The sequence below is a fragment of the Microtus ochrogaster genome, unplaced genomic scaffold (genome assembly GCF_000317375.1).
Source record: "Microtus ochrogaster isolate Prairie Vole_2 unplaced genomic scaffold, MicOch1.0 UNK6, whole genome shotgun sequence".
Taxonomy (NCBI): Eukaryota; Metazoa; Chordata; class Mammalia; order Rodentia; family Cricetidae; genus Microtus; species Microtus ochrogaster.
The window spans coordinates 8,581,178-8,586,182 of NW_004949104.1; positions in this window are offsets into that span (position 1 = coordinate 8,581,178).

Consider the following 5,005-nt stretch of genomic DNA (forward strand, 5'->3'; position numbering starts at 1 on the left):
ATTTGTCAAATATTTAAATGAAATTTATATAAAACTCTTTCCTGCTCTCTCTCTCTCTCTATATATATATACATATACACATAATATATATTAATTAATTAATGAATCAGAGAAGGAAGCAATCACTGTTGGTTTTTAAGATATATTCTGAATTATTTTTCTATCCATTCTTATTTCTATGTTTATTGTTGTTGACAGTTTGGTCATTTGGTCAAAGTCAGCATATCATTCACAAATAGTGACACTCTTTCCTATTGATTACGTATTTTGAATTTAATGTGTTTATTTTATAACTGAAATTAATTAATTAGATTTTGTTATACTTACAACATAGTAGCATGCTTTAAAGTATATTGACTCACAGAAAAATAAACAGCTGTAAATTTGTCTTGAAAGATTCTTGGCTATGATCTTGTTAGCTAGGGGAAGGTTTACATTTATAAATACAACAGTTCATTTCCTTACATAAAGCATAGAATATGAATTCTAAAAACTACCAGAGGGTTAGGACTGAGTTATGATTATATGTATTTGTGAAGCTAATAATAAGCAATAGCATATTTCTTTGAAAGTACATATTATTTGTACAGTCACCAGTTACACCTCATCATGAAGAGTAAATTGCTGTTCTGCACCTTGGGAAAAGTAGCAGATTGTTATGGCTATTGTTCATTTACTATGTACTGCAATGTGTTTTACCTAAAGAATGTTCTATGCTTTTTTATTTTACACACACAACATATATACCATATATATGTTATGTTAAATGTGCATATTCGTTCTTAAATTTTCAAGAGAAACCTAGGGTAGCAGAAATGTGAAAATATTAGCAGATTATAATATTTTTACTTTTAAAAGAAATTACTTCTAGGTTAGAAAATTTTCAACTTCAATTACCTGAAATTTCAAAATATATTACAGACTTTACACTTGAAAGATTCAATGATCATATTTCTATTCTCATATAGACCATGTTTCTTATATATGTTAAGAAAATAACAAGGTCCCTAATATCTTGAATGTCCATATCATGTACTGAGCTTGCCCATATCGAGTGTTTTCTTGATTATAATTCTTTCACTGTATACCTATTAGGCTACTTTAAGTAGCAAAGTTCAATCATTTTAGTCACAGTGTATAAAGGGACACATAGTAACATGCCACAGATCCATGTTGTAGTAAATTGGCGTAAAGCACTGAGCAAAGCAATGAGGGGCCTTTATGAAGTCTGTGTTCTCCCTGTAACTCAGTTTCCTTTTTCATTCTGCCAGAACATCTGAGTTCCTTAAACTCTAAGGAGAGTACGTAACATCCACATTTTCTGTTCATATGTTATGGCTATAAAATTCCAATTGTATCATAAGATGAAAATTAAACAACTTTAAAAGTACATGAATGATTAATATATAAATCCCCTCATTTTTACAGGAGACAGCAAAGTGAGTATTTGAGGAAGATCTAAGTCATATCCTGGTGTTTCTTAGGCATTTTGTCATCTAATTCTTGCTGAATGTCAGAACACAGATATAAAACCCTATGTGGTCAGTGTACCTGAATCTGAATATGGCTTTCTGCTTTGCCTGTTTGCCTCACTAGATAAAATTTATAGTATGTGCTAGACAATGGTGTCTGCCCTAAAAAAAAATGGTGAAAGAGCTACTTTGTAAATATTGTTTTTTTTAACTTTATTTTTTAAAACTTTTTTAAGGAATTTTCTTTTTTTTTTAATTAATTTTTATTGAACTCTACATTTTTCTCTGCTCCCCTCCCTGCAACACTCCCCACCAAGGTTCCCATGCTCTCAATTTACTAAGGAGATCTTGTCTTTTTCTACTTTCATTTCCCATGTACATTAGATCTATGTAAGTCTCTCTTAGCATCCTCATTGCTGTCTAAGTTCTCAGGGGTTATGGTTTGTAGGCTGGTTTTCTTTGCTTTATGTTTAAAAACCACCTATGAGTGAGTACATGTGATAATTGTCTTTCTTTGTCTTGGTTTCCTCAATATTTACTATACGTTTTCTGACATCTACTTAAACTTACACGTTTTTCCAGTCATGTTTTTCTGAACTCAGGCAAACTTCTTGGAGTATTGCTTTCTTTGTTTAATTTGTATATAAAAGTGTACTGAAACTGCAGTAAGGTTGTCTATAACATTGAACTGTAGTCTACTCCATTCATCAAGGTCCTCAAGTCCCATGTCCAGCAGACAAGATCTGTTCAGGATGGCTGAAAAGTCAACAGCTTTCATAGAAAAACTAAAAGAGAAACTACAGTGGATCCTAGCAAAAGAATGAAAGTGTGATTTTGATACTGAAAAGATTTATCCTATTAAATTGCGATTTTACTTTCCCATGTGGTTTGATGAAAAAATAATAATTGATTACAGAAAATCTTTTAGATATTTAGGCACTATCACGATCCAATCATGCCCCTAACATAAAGTAGTGTATAATTTGTATTCTTATTTCTACCGTAAGAAAACATTGATGATTTTAGAAATGATAATGTTCCATCTTGGGGACTGTAACTTCCAGTTTGCTGGTAAGACATCTCTTGAGAACACTTTAAAAAATATATTGTATTTCACAGTACAAAACATCTTTTAATATATTTTCAAAATGACATGATGTTCAATTTCAGAATAAATTTTATATAAAAGAATGTACTTTCAAGAGAATATGATTTTGAAAATATGTTTTGACATGTACTTCTACCATAAACTTGCCTAAGGCAAGTAATTTTATGTATCATGGCTTCAATTTCTGTGTATGTAGTATAAAAGTGATTCAACCCCAGGGTCCCAACCAATTCTACCATTTAATGATATAGGGATTGACAGGACATGGATAAAGTGCAGAACTGAAGAAACAGAGAAATAATAAGGATAAAATATTTATGCGATTTAGCAGAATTTCTTTGTACATATTTCTTTATGTTTGTATATATTTGTGTTGATGAATTTTACTTGAAAATTAAAAACAATGTTTCAAAGCCTTTATCTCCTGTATGTATTCAAAGACAAAATTAGCTATTTATGACCTTTTAATCTCCCCAAATCACTAGTTTCTCTCACATGTCCCATAATATTGGAAGAACCATGTTATAGTGTTTCTATTGCTATGAAGAGACGCATGGCTATTGGAACACTCTGGGACTCCATTCAATGACACCATTGACACATGCCTGACCTCAGCAGCTTTTTTTAGTCTCTGAAGAAAATTCTATAGCTGTTTTATTCTATACTTGACTTTAGAACCATGTAGCCAAATTTACCAATTTCTGCTGCTTGCTGGGACTGGAACATGTCCCCCTCTTCCATTTACATCTTCCCTAACATTTAGTTTTCATTAGTATTCTTCACTGTCCAAATCTGGTTATCCTGATACCGGTTCTGTAGATCAGGCTGGCCTTGAACCCAGAGATATTTCAATTATATATTCATCAAATTTCTGTTTTCAATTATTTGTGCATATGCTTAATTTTTATGGAGTTTGTTCTATAGGCCAAGCCAACCACAAACTCAGAAATCTAACAGCCTCTGGCTTACAAGTACTGGGATTATAAACGGTTAAATCAAGATGTGAGAGTTAGCCAATAAGAGGCTAGAGGTAATGGGCCAGGCAGTGATTTAATTAATACAATTTCTGTGTGATTATTTTGGGTGTAAGCTAGTGGAATGACCAGGACAAACAAAGGGCCAGCCTCCTCATGCAACAGAGTAGCTCTGTAAAGCAAAGAACATAGCCAATAAGACAAAAAAGACAGCCTACTGAATGGGAAAAGATCCTCACCAGCTCCATATCAGACAGAAGTTTTATCTCTAAAATATATAAAGAACTCAAGAAATTAGACATCAAAATACCATATAATTAATACCAATTAATAAGGGACATACATATCTAAATAAATAATTCTCAATAGTAGAATCTCAAATGGCTGATAGATACTTAAAGAAATGGTCTTCATCTTTATTCAGCAGAGAAATATAAGTCAAAATAACTCATAGATACCATTAAACCTGTCAGAATGTCTAGTATCAAAAACACTAGTGACAGCTTACACTGGAGAGGATGCGGAATACGCGAACTACTCCTCCATTGCTGGTGGGAATGCAAAATTGTACAAAATTGTGGAAATCTGTATGACAGTTTCTCAGAAACTTGGGAATCAACCTACCTCAGACCCCAACAGTATCACTCTTGGGCATATACCCAAAGGATGCTCAATCATACTAGAAGGAATTTGTTTAACTATGTTCATAGCAGAATTATTTTTAATAATCAGAACCTGGATGCAACCTAGATGCCCACAACTGAGGAATAGAAAAAGAAAATGTGGTGTGTTTACACAATGGAATACTACTCAGCAGGAAAAAAAAGACATCTTGAAATTTTCCTGCAAATTGATCAAATGAATGGAAGTAGAAAAAAAAAAAAAACACATCCTGAGTGAAGTAAACCAGAACCAGAAAGATGAGCATGGTATGTACTCACTCGTAAGTGGATGCTAGTTGTAAAGCAAGGATAATGAACTTGTAGTACATGATCCCAGAAAAGCTTGTTACTCATAACACAGAGAACCCTAAGAGAAACCTATACAGACCCCTGAGAAGGGGAAATAGGCAACAACTCAAATTTAAAACTACAAAGTAGGAGTCGATTTACTGCAAAATTGAATCATCAGGAGTGAGGAATTTCAGTTTTGCAATGGAATTTTGCTTGTGTTTTTCTCATTCTGGGTAAAAGTTAACATATTACTATTCAATGTAGAAAGTTCATTTCTTCACTAAATATAAAACTAGACATTGGTTTGAATGAAATTTTATCTTATATTTAGTCAAGTTGTACTCAATCTCTTCTCTGATCAATCTGGTCAATTTAATTTGTTTCTTGAAGTGTAATATCTTACTCTGGTCATAAACAAATAGCATACTTTTTTTGTTTTTGCATACAGCTTTTAATTACTTAGTGACTTAACAGCTTAAGTTTTTTTTCTACAAGGCC